At 36.6% G+C, this 11,660-nt stretch overlaps 4 long non-coding RNA genes across 4 annotated transcripts; all 4 read right to left on the bottom strand.

The window, feature by feature from the left end:
• Positions 1-579: 579 nt before the first annotated feature.
• Positions 580-1,703, bottom strand: LOC141484995 (uncharacterized). Its single transcript, XR_012466934.1, has 2 exons — positions 1,586-1,703; positions 580-1,507 (listed from the first exon to the last, which is right to left on the bottom strand). It is a non-coding gene; the product is annotated as an uncharacterized lncRNA (long non-coding RNA).
• Positions 1,704-3,246: 1,543 nt separating this feature from the next.
• On the bottom strand, positions 3,247-4,462 carry LOC141484994 (uncharacterized). The gene is made up of 2 exons (XR_012466933.1): positions 4,257-4,462; positions 3,247-4,178 (listed from the first exon to the last, which is right to left on the bottom strand). It is a non-coding gene; the product is annotated as an uncharacterized lncRNA (long non-coding RNA).
• A 3,286-nt stretch (positions 4,463-7,748) lies between these two features.
• On the bottom strand, positions 7,749-8,954 carry LOC141484999 (uncharacterized). Its single transcript, XR_012466938.1, has 2 exons — positions 8,749-8,954; positions 7,749-8,670 (listed from the first exon to the last, which is right to left on the bottom strand). It is a non-coding gene; the product is annotated as an uncharacterized lncRNA (long non-coding RNA).
• Positions 8,955-10,408: 1,454 nt separating this feature from the next.
• LOC141484998 (uncharacterized) lies at positions 10,409-11,623 on the bottom strand. Its single transcript, XR_012466937.1, has 2 exons — positions 11,418-11,623; positions 10,409-11,339 (listed from the first exon to the last, which is right to left on the bottom strand). It is a non-coding gene; the product is annotated as an uncharacterized lncRNA (long non-coding RNA).
• Between the last annotated feature and the right edge of the window lie 37 nt (positions 11,624-11,660).

Raw genomic sequence — 11,660 nt, 5'->3', positions numbered from 1 at the left:
ACCGCTGTTGTACCGATCACAATTGTTGTACGGACAGAGCACTGCAGACCTAAGTTTGTAACTCTAAAACCATTCTTGTTCTGCAAGCCACCTTGAGGGAGACACACACATATAAGCTTAGTTATTAAGATAGGGACAAATAACTTATCAGAGACTAGATTTTTGATGCTTGATCTATTATCTCAACAAAGATTTATGTTCTTCAAACCTGCCCAAAAGGGGAAGATTATTAGTGTAGGATATATGCTTTTATGCCTATGTAGATGAATTCATTCTCTCGTCCTACTGTAGCTGGCGATATAGCTATAAAGGGGTGTTGGTGAGGAAAACTTTTTTGCAGTTTGAGTCGAACTGCAGTTCATCGAGCAATACATGAAGTATCAATTCGAATAGTTGAAGTGATGGGTGCAGCAGAATGTATAGTATTCCCTCAGAATATTCGGGAAAGGAATGTATTGAAAATGGCTTTCATGGAGAAATGGAGAGGACAATTTGCTGTAGAAGGAATGAGGGTTAGAGATAGAATTGTCTAGCAGTATTACCTGTTGTAATTTGTAGGAAATCGAACTGTAAACTTACTGAACCAGGTTTTAATCATGAATATACAAACGATACATTTTTTATGTATTAACAATGACATTAAAACTCATTCAATCAACAACGATTTCCAAGGAATCATAAAAACAAGATCAATCGAAATGAAGTGAACATGGATTACTTCAACACTCCCACTCTTTGTTCACTTCGAAGACGTTACCACAGACCTTGTCGATTTGTTGAAAATTTTTCTCGTGGTAAGGGTTTGGTTAAAAATATCTGCCAACTGGTTTTCTGATTGGGTGTAAACAACAGTGATATTTTTTTCGTTTGTGATGATCATTATAGCTCATCAAGTTTATAGCACTTCTATTATCAACAAAAAGTTCCGTTGGATTTGAAACGTCAACATCAATTTCTTTAAGCAACCTTCTCAACCATATTATTTCTCGTGCGGCATCCCAAGCTGCAATATATTCAGATTCTGTCGTGGATGTTGCAACACTTTTGTCGTTGAGATGTCCATGTAACTGGACAACCTGATAATAAAGTAACATAGCCAGTTGTTGAATATCTAGTATCAATGTCTCCTGCAAAATCTGCATCTGAATACGCTTTTAAATATTCGTTGCTCCCACCATTGTATAGAATTCCATAACTTTTAGTACCCTTTAGGTATCTGAAAATACGTTTGACTGCTTTCAGTGCTGCTTTCCTGGATTTTCCAAATATCTGCTAACTCTGCTCACTGAGAATGATATATCTGGACGAGTGACAACCGCTAAAAACATGCTTCTCTGTACGGAATATTTTTCATATATTATTTTTCTTCCTCGTTTTGGGGGCTTTGAGCTGCATTCAGAATAACATTCATTGTGGAAGTCCATTTTGTGTCTCTTATGTGGTGGTTCCACATCATCTCTCTGGGGCATAGTCTTTGATGTTGACGGTTGGTTTATGTTCTTCAAACCTGCCCAAAAGGGGAAGAATATTAGTGTAGGATATATGCTTTTATGCCTATGTAGATGAATTCATTCTCTCAACCTACTGTAAGCTGGCGATATAGCTATATCAAAGGTAAAGTATAACTTCAAAACAGCGACGTCTCAAGTATCGAAGAGACATCCTCCTTTTTTCCTTGGGGAGCCTGGGTTCATTAAAGTCCCTTAGAATTGAAACATTTGTGCTATAGGTGTAATATAATTTATATCTTATGAACATTTTGGTATTGTTTACAATTAGAAAAGTGAAATCTTCTCACATTTGAAACTTTGTGGCCTCAGGAGCTCAAGGCTCCTTGCCCTGCCAGTATTATAGGGGGAGTCCTATAATAACGGTTGAATAAAATTTATAAACTGACAGATAAATCAAGGGATTTGTTAACAAATTTGGAATCAACTGAGAAAGGTGTAGATGTTAGGGAAAGGAATTATGAATATTTTAACTGGATTCGAGTTTGATTCGATCGGTTACCGTTTACAGTTAATTTCCCGTTTTTGCAAACAACTATACAAGGATATATTCGAACGCATTAATTATATTCGAACACATATTCGAATCCCTTTAAGGATTCCGTGCTCCGACGGAACACGGAACGGTGAATTGACGACTTTGGTTCCGTGAATGTCTTGCCGCCGAAATTCAAAATTTGTTGTGATACTTTTGGTAGCCATTTGCTAATTTTCGAGTTTATGTCTAAACTTCTCGATTTTTCGGATTAATCAAGTATGATCATCTTTTATAAGAATAGGAAATTTTTATTCTTGGCATTTGGATGCTGGTAAAACATTCAACTCACTTGTTGGATTCAATTGCTTATGGAGAACAGAATCTTACTGATTTGAATTTTGGCTTCTTGGGACAAAAGTAAACCTATAGGCCACACGACACTACAGGCGAGTTGATATTTATCAACGAGACAACTCATATATTCAGAGAATGAGCTTGATCATTCTGTCCAGACTCCAGACGTATCGTCCCGGACATCACTTCCAGTGAACCGTTTCCATCTAATATGAATTGTTTCATTTTAGGCTTTCTTTCATCTGAATACCGCTTCCTCGTGTTAGTATTGCTATAAGACTAGACATCCTTGCATGAATGCCTAATACAGTAGTAGCAGTAGTTAGTAGTTAACCGCTGTTGTACCGATCACAATTGTTGTACGGACAGAGCACTGCAGACCTAAGTTTGTAACTCTAAAACCATTCTTGTTCTGCAAGCCACCTTGAGGGAGAACACACACATATAAGCTTAGTTATTAAGATAGGGACAAATAACTTATCAGAGACTAGATTTTTGATGCTTGATCTATTATCTCAACAAAGATTTATGTTCTTCAAACCTGCCCAAAAGGGGAAGAATATTAGTGTAGGATATATGCTTTTATGCCTATGTAGATGAATTCATTCTCTCGACCTACTGTAAGCTGGCGATATAGCTATAAAGGGTGTTGGTGAGGAAACTTTTTTGCAGTTTGAGTCGAACTGCAGTTCATCGAGCAATACATGAAGTATCAATTCGAATAGTTGAAGTGATGGGTGCAGAATGTATAGTATTCCCTCAGAATATTCGGGAAAGGAATGTATTGAAAATGGCTTTCATGGAGAAATGGAGAGGACAATTTGCTGTAGAAGGAATGAGGGTTAGAGATAGAATTGTCTAGCAGTATTACCTGTTGTAATTTGTAGGAAATCGAACTGTAAACTCTACTGAACCAGGTTTTAATCATGAATATACAAACGATACATTTTATATGTATTAACAATGACATTAAAACTCATTCAATCAACAACGATTTCCAAGGAATCATAAAAACAAGATCAATCGAAATGAAGTGAACATGGATTACTTCAACACTCCCACTCTTTGTTCACTTCGAAGACGTTACCACAGACCTTGTCGATTTGTTGAAAATTTTTCTCGTGGTAAGGGTTTGGTTAAAATATCTGCCAACTGGTTTTCTGATTGGGTGTAAACAACAGTGATATTTTTTTCGTTTGTGATGATCATTATAGCTCATCAAGTTTATAGCACTTCTATTATCAACAAAAAGTTCCGTTGGATTTGAAACGTCAACATCAATTTCTTTAAGCAACCTTCTCAACCATATTATTTCTCGTGCGGCATCCCAAGCTGCAATATATTCAGATTCTGTCGTGGATGTTGCAACACTTTTGTCGTTGAGATGTCCATGTAACTGGACAACCTGATAATAAAGTAACATAGCCAGTTGTTGAATATCTAGTATCAATGTCTCCTGCAAAATCTGCATCTGAATACGCTTTTAAATATTCGTTGCTCCCACCATTGTATAGAATTCCATAACTTTTAGTACCCTTTAGGTATCTGAAAATACGTTTGACTGCTTTCCAGTGCTGCTTTCCTGGATTTTCCAAATATCTGCTAACTCTGCTCACTGAGAATGATATATCTGGACGAGTGACAACCGCTAAAAAACATGCTTCTCTGTACGGAATATTTTTCATATATTATTTTTCTTCCTCGTTTTGGGGGCTTTGAGCTGCATTCAGAATAACATTCATTGTGGAAGTCCATTTTGTGTCTCTTATGTGGTGGTTCCACATCATCTCTCTGGGGCATAGTCTTTGATGTTGACGGTTGGTTTATGTTCTTCAAACCTGCCCAAAAGGGGAAGAATATTAGTGTAGGATATATGCTTTTATGCCTATGTAGATGAATTCATTCTCTCAACCTACTGTAAGCTGGCGATATAGCTATATCAAAGGTAAAGTATAACTTCAAAACAGCGACGTCTCAAGTATCGAAGAGACATCCTCCTTTTTTCCTTGGGGAGCCTGGGTTCATTAAAGTCCCCTTAGAATTGAAACATTTGTGCTATAGGTGTAATATAATTTATATCTTATGAACATTTTGGTATTGTTTACAATTAGAAAAGTGAAATCTTCTCACATTTGAAACTTTGTGGCCTCAGGAGCTCAAGGCTCCTTGCCCTGCCAGTATTATAGGGGGAGTCCTATAATAACGGTTGAATAAAATTTATAAACTGACAGATAAATCAAGGGATTTGTTAACAAATTTGGAATCAACTGAGAAAGGTGTAGATGTTAGGGAAAGGAATTATGAATATTTTAACTGGATTCGAGTTTGATTCGATCGGTTACCGTTTACAGTTAATTTCCCGTTTTTGTTTCGTATGCTATTATAAGCTCCAGGGTTGATCAAGCGGGTGGCGCTCTAACTCCATTTATCCACGCCCTTCTTCACTGTTTAAAAGCTGGCGGCCTACCCTGGGAGCTATGACTCTCTCTATCTAGTCTAAATTTTATTTTGTTAAAAAGTGAAGTTCACGCGGACGCCACCTAGTGTTCACTAGCTGAACTTATTGGAATACGGATCCAATAGAAATGTAGAAATTTTTCTGGCTATGGAATGTTTCATTGTCGGGGTTAATAGTTCGTACCCTCACAAACAGACGGCAAAAAAGGTGCCAAATAATTTTTTTTTTCCGTGATTTCGTTTTTGGAAATTACATCCGATTACATTACTCAAAGCATTGGGTTATCATTATGAAACTATACTGTGACGCAACTCCCTCTCCTAACCCTTGAATTTTTTTAGTACAGAAGAGTCATTGTAGAAACCGAGTATTCCTATCGAGTATTCTAATTGGTTCGTTTACGAAATGATATGCTATTTAACGGCTTGTATTATCGTTCATTTCTGAAACAGATAGATATCAAGTTGACAATGTTATTGAATTTTTAAAATAAGATTCGTTGATAGAAAAGTTTACGCGGACGCCACCTAGAGTTGACTAGCAGAACTTACTGGAATGAAGATCCAATGGAAAATGTAGAAATTTTTGTGCCTATGGAATGTTTTCATGTCGAGGTTATATAGTTCAGCCTTCACAGATAGATGGCAAAGGAGGTCCAATAAATAGCAATATAAAATAGCTCATTTTAATTTTTTCTCAATCTATTTTGATACCGATCAATGTAAAATGGGTTCACATGAATATATACTTTATAAATTTGAATAGTTCATAATTGAACTACATACATACAACAGAAGTACATCTATGTTGATTCTCTTCTTTTACTTGTATGAGACTGAAGCTTTACTTTTCATAAAGTTATTTTGTCTGAACTCGACGTAATTTTACAAAACCCAAAAAAATCATGATTACTTTCATAATCGATAATGATCCCATGTTATTCAAAGTCTAAAGTCAGAAAACCGAGATTGAAGTCATTGAATAAAATGAAGAAATCAAAAATCATTGTGAAATGATATACAACAAAATAAATGTCAGGAATAATTCTCAGATGATGTGGTGTGCTGCAGGTTTTTTCGGGTTTTCCTGCAGCTGAAAAAGCAAATGCGCCACTGGAATCAATGAAGTCGCCCCGGAGCGCCAATTAATTTTTATTGTTGTATTTATTTTATTTTTATCGTTGTTTTAACACATTGTAATAATTCTGTAATCAAATATCGCTAGTAGATCGGTGACAGAGCCGAGTTTAAACTGTGATGTGATCTAAGTTTCAACTGTCTCAGGAGCCAAGTTTCGACTGTGAAGGATGACGGGTTTCAATTTTTGACGGGGGGCTCAGTTTCAACTGAGGAAAAAGACCAGTTTGAAATGTTGCAGGAGTCGTGTTTCAACTGTGGCGGGTGCTGGCTGAAGGGTCCCAAATGATTGCTATTCACTGGCTCGTATCACCGTTTATTCCTGAAAGAGATGGATTTGAATCATTAATAAAATTGGTGGATGTAGCCGTCACTCGTGGTAGGAAATCATAATGAAAATAAGAGAAATGAAACTCTTTATGTTTTTACCGCTTTTATTTGTAACTAACGTTACTGCAGTTTCATCCTATACGGTGTTACGGTTTCATTTTGTCATTTATTCTGTTTTGAGGTCGACGACTATCTAACTGATGAAATGAATACTTCCTTGAAAGTTTTGGGATATTTTAATACCTCGTCATTCGTTTAGTTCTCATTCACTGACAAACAACTATACAAGGATATATTCGAACGCATTAATTATATTCGAACACATATTCGAATCCCTTTAAGGATTCCGTGCTCCGACGGAACACGGAACGGTGAATTGACGACTTTGGTTCCGTGAATGTCTTGCCGCCGAAATTCAAAATTTGTTGTGATACTTTTGGTAGCCATTTGCTAATTTTCGAGTTTATGTCTAAACTTCTCGATTTTTCGGATTAATCAAGTATGATCATCTTTTATAAGAATAGGAAATTTTTATTCTTGGCATTTGGATGCTGGTAAAACATTCAACTCACTTGTTGGATTCAATTGCTTATGGAGAACAGAATCTTACTGATTTGAATTTTGGCTTCTTGGGACAAAAGTAAACCTATAGGCCACACGACACTACAGGCGAGTTGATATTTATCAACGAGACAACTCATATATTCAGAGAATGAGCTTGATCATTCTGTCCAGACTCCAGACGTATCGTCCCGGACATCACTTCCAGTGAACCGTTTCCATCTAATATGAATTGTTTCATTTTAGGCTTTCTTTCATCTGAATACCGCTTCCTCGTGTTAGTATTGCTATAAGACTAGACATCCTTGCATGAATGCCTAATACAGTAGTAGCAGTAGTTAGTAGTTAACCGCTGTTGTACCGATCACAATTGTTGTACGGACAGAGCACTGCAGACCTAAGTTTGTAACTCTAAAAACCATTCTTGTTCTGCAAGCCACCTTGAGGGAGACACACACATATAAGCTTAGTTATTAAGATAGGGACAAATAACTTATCAGAGACTAGATTTTTGATGCTTGATCTATTATCTCAACAAAGATTTATGTTCTTCAAACCTGCCCAAAAGGGGAAGAATATTAGTGTAGGATATATGCTTTTATGCCTATGTAGATGAATTCATTCTCTCGACCTACTGTAAGCTGGCGATATAGCTATAAAGGGGTGTTGGTGAGGAAACTTTTTTGCAGTTTGAGTCGAACTGCAGTTCATCGAGCAATACATGAAGTATCAATTCGAATAGTTGAAGTGATGGGTGCAGAATGTATAGTATTCCCTCAGAATATTCGGGAAAGGAATGTATTGAAAATGGCTTTCATGGAGAAATGGAGAGGACAATTTGCTGTAGAAGGAATGAGGGTTAGAGATAGAATTGTCTAGCAGTATTACCTGTTGTAATTTGTAGGAAATCGAACTGTAAACTCTACTGAACCAGGTTTTAATCATGAATATACAAACGATACATTTTATATGTATTAACAATGACATTAAAACTCATTCAATCAACAACGATTTCCAAGGAATCATAAAAACAAGATCAATCGAAATGAAGTGAACATGGATTACTTCAACACTCCCACTCTTTGTTCACTTCGAAGACGTTACCCACAGACCTTGTCGATTTGTTGAAAATTTTTCTCGTGGTAAGGGTTTGGTTAAAATATCTGCCAACTGGTTTTCTGATTGGGTGTAAACAACAGTGATATTTTTTTCGTTTGTGATGATCATTATAGCTCATCAAGTTTATAGCACTTCTATTATCAACAAAAAGTTCCGTTGGATTTGAAACGTCAACATCAATTTCTTTAAGCAACCTTCTCAACCATATTATTTCTCGTGCGGCATCCCAAGCTGCAATATATTCAGATTCTGTCGTGGATGTTGCAACACTTTTGTCGTTGAGATGTCCATGTAACTGGACAACCTGATAATAAAGTAACATAGCCAGTTGTTGAATATCTAGTATCAATGTCTCCTGCAAAATCTGCATCTGAATACGCTTTTAAATATTCGTTGCTCCCACCATTGTATAGAATTCCATAACTTTTAGTACCCTTTAGGTATCTGAAAATACGTTTGACTGCTTTCCAGTGCTGCTTTCCTGGATTTTCCAAATATCTGCTAACTCTGCTCACTTTGATATACGAGTGACAACCGCTAAAAACATGCTTCTCTGTACGGAATATTTTTCATATATTATTTTTCTTCCTCGTTTTGGGGGCTTTGAGCTGCATTCAGAATAACATTCATTGTGGAAGTCCATTTTGTGTCTCTTATGTGGTGGTTCCACATCATCTCTCTGGGGCATAGTCTTTGATGTTGACGGTTGGTTTATGTTCTTCAAACCTGCCCAAAAGGGGAAGAATATTAGTGTAGGATATATGCTTTTATGCCTATGTAGATGAATTCATTCTCTCAACCTACTGTAAGCTGGCGATATAGCTATATCAAAGGTAAAGTATAACTTCAAAACAGCGACGTCTCAAGTATCGAAGAGACATCCTCCTTTTTTCCTTGGGGAGCCTGGGTTCATTAAAGTCCCCTTAGAATTGAAACATTTGTGCTATAGGTGTAATATAATTTATATCTTATGAACATTTTGGTATTGTTTACAATTAGAAAAGTGAAATCTTCTCACATTTGAAACTTTGTGGCCTCAGGAGCTCAAGGCTCCTGCCCTGCCAGTATTATAGGGGGAGTCCTATAATAACGGTTGAATAAAATTTATAAACTGACAGATAAATCAAGGGATTTGTTAACAAATTTGGAATCAACTGAGAAAGGTGTAGATGTTAGGGAAAGGAATTATGAATATTTTAACTGGATTCGAGTTTGATTCGATCGGTTACCGTTTACAGTTAATTTCCCGTTTTTGCAAACAACTATACAAGGATATATTCGAACGCATTAATTATATTCGAACACATATTCGAATCCCTTTAAGGATTCCGTGCTCCGACGGAACACGGAACGGTGAATTGACGACTTTGGTTCCGTGAATGTCTTGCCGCCGAAATTCAAAATTTGTTGTGATACTTTTGGTAGCCATTTGCTAATTTTCGAGTTTATGTCTAAACTTCTCGATTTTTCGGATTAATCAAGTATGATCATCTTTTATAAGAATAGGAAATTTTTATTCTTGGCATTTGGATGCTGGTAAAACATTCAACTCACTTGTTGGATTCAATTGCTTATGGAGAACAGAATCTTACTGATTTGAATTTTGGCTTCTTGGGACAAAAGTAAACCTATAGGCCACACGACACTACAGGCGAGTTGATATTTATCAACGAGACAACTCATATATTCAGAGAATGAGCTTGATCATTCTGTCCAGACTCCAGACGTATCGTCCCGGACATCACTTCCAGTGAACCGTTTCCATCTAATATGAATTGTTTCATTTTAGGCTTTCTTTCATCTGAATACCGCTTCCTCGTGTTAGTATTGCTATAAGACTAGACATCCTTGCATGAATGCCTAATACAGTAGTAGCAGTAGTTAGTAGTTAACCGCTGTTGTACCGATCACAATTGTTGTACGGACAGAGCACTGCAGACCTAAGTTTGTAACTCTAAAACCATTCTTGTTCTGCAAGCCACCTTGAGGGAGACACACACATATAAGCTTAGTTATTAAGATAGGGACAAATAACTTATCAGAGACTAGATTTTTGATGCTTGATCTATTATCTCAACAAAGATTTATGTTCTTCAAACCTGCCCAAAAGGGGAAGAATATTAGTGTAGGATATATGCTTTTATGCCTATGTAGATGAATTCATTCTCTCGACCTACTGTAAGCTGGCGATATAGCTATAAAGGGGTGTTGGTGAGGAAACTTTTTTGCAGTTTGAGTCGAACTGCAGTTCATCGAGCAATACATGAAGTATCAATTCGAATAGTTGAAGTGATGGGTGCAGAATGTATAGTATTCCTCAGAATATTCGGGAAAGGAATGTATTGAAAATGGCTTTCATGGAGAAATGGAGAGGACAATTTGCTGTAGAAGGAATGAGGGTTAGAGATAGAATTGTCTAGCAGTATTACCTGTTGTAATTTGTAGGAAATCGAACTGTAAACTCTACTGAACCAGGTTTTAATCATGAATATACAAACGATACATTTTATATGTATTAACAATGACATTAAAACTCATTCAATCAACAACGATTTCCAAGGAATCATAAAAACAAGATCAATCGAAATGAAGTGAACATGGATTACTTCAACACTCCCACTCTTTGTTCACTTCGAAGACGTTACCACAGACCTTGTCGATTTGTTGAAAATTTTTCTCGTGGTAAGGGTTTGGTTAAAATATCTGCCAACTGGTTTTCTGATTGGGTGTAAACAACAGTGATATTTTTTTCGTTTGTGATGATCATTATAGCTCATCAAGTTTATAGCACTTCTATTATCAACAAAAAGTTCCGTTGGATTTGAAACGTCAACATCAATTTCTTTAAGCAACCTTCTCAACCATATTATTTCTCGTGCGGCATCCCAAGCTGCAATATATTCAGATTCTGTCGTGGATGTTGCAACACTTTTGTCGTTGAGATGTCCATGTAACTGGACAACCTGATAATAAAGTAACATAGCCAGTTGTTGAATATCTAGTATCAATGTCTCCTGCAAAATCTGCATCTGAATACGCTTTTAAATATTCGTTGCTCCCACCATTGTATAGAATTCCATAACTTTTAGTACCCTTTAGGTATCTGAAAATACGTTTGACTGCTTTCCAGTGCTGCTTTCCTGGATTTTCCAAATATCTGCTAACTCTGCTCACTGAGAATGATATATCTGGACGAGTGACAACCGCTAAAAACATGCTTCTCTGTACGGAATATTTTTCATATATTATTTTTCTTCCTCGTTTTGGGGGCTTTGAGCTGCATTCAGAATAACATTCATTGTGGAAGTCCATTTTGTGTCTCTTATGTGGTGGTTCCACATCATCTCTCTGGGGCATAGTCTTTGATGTTGACGGTTGGTTTATGTTCTTCAAACCTGCCCAAAAGGGGAAGAATATTAGTGTAGGATATATGCTTTTATGCCTATGTAGATGAATTCATTCTCTCAACCTACTGTAAGCTGGCGATATAGCTATATCAAAGGTAAAGTATAACTTCAAAACAGCGACGTCTCAAGTATCGAAGAGACATCCTCCTTTTTTCCTTGGGGAGCCTGGGTTCATTAAAGTCCCCTTAGAATTGAAACATTTGTGCTATAGGTGTAATATAATTTATATCTTATGAACATTTTGGTATTGTTTACAATTAGAAAAGTGAAATCTTCTCACATTTGAAACTTTGTGGCCTCAGGAGCTCA

Source organism: Leptinotarsa decemlineata, unplaced genomic scaffold (assembly GCF_025532065.1).
Source record: "Leptinotarsa decemlineata unplaced genomic scaffold, Ldec_3_MD MMD2_tig00026304, whole genome shotgun sequence".
In the NCBI taxonomy this organism is placed as follows: domain Eukaryota; kingdom Metazoa; phylum Arthropoda; class Insecta; order Coleoptera; family Chrysomelidae; genus Leptinotarsa; species Leptinotarsa decemlineata.
The sequence above is the reverse complement of the archived record's forward strand: the minus strand, read 5'-3'. Positions and strand labels throughout refer to the sequence as shown.